Source organism: Trachymyrmex septentrionalis, unplaced genomic scaffold (genome assembly GCF_001594115.1).
Source record: "Trachymyrmex septentrionalis isolate Tsep2-gDNA-1 unplaced genomic scaffold, Tsep1.0 scaffold318, whole genome shotgun sequence".
NCBI classification, from domain to species: domain Eukaryota; kingdom Metazoa; phylum Arthropoda; class Insecta; order Hymenoptera; family Formicidae; genus Trachymyrmex; species Trachymyrmex septentrionalis.
In genome coordinates this window covers 1-531 of record NW_017305483.1, presented here as the reverse complement: position 1 = coordinate 531, position 531 = coordinate 1, and positions in this window count along the sequence as shown.

The window sequence follows — 531 nt, the reverse complement described above, 5'->3', positions numbered from 1 at the left end:
TACTATTACTAATATTATTGTTACTAGTGGGAGAACATTTAATAAAACAAAGAAAGTGAATATTAAAATATACCACTGAATTAATTTTACAACTTGACTTTAAAATACACTGGGCAACAAAATTAACGCAACACCTGTTCACTCTGCAAAAATAGGCAAATTCCAAGATACAATAACTTCGTCAAAAATTATCGTATAGGGATATTTATAAAAGCATTTTACAGGTAGAAACCTCTATCTTTCGGATCACTGCTTAAAAAAACGGTCTCATGGAGATTTTATGAAGTTACACAAACATAAATGAAGATATATCAGACCTCAAAATTTTTTATGAAATTTGCGAAGCTCCACGGAGTGGAATAAAAATTGTATACAAATGCGATTTACAACATTCGAAAGAGCGAATCTTTACCTTTAATTTGCTTTTTTACGAAACTCTGTATGATTTTTTTTCATCGAGTTATTCAACATTGAAGCAAAAGAACATTTTTGCTTCAACGTTGAATAACTCAATGAAAAAAAATCATACGG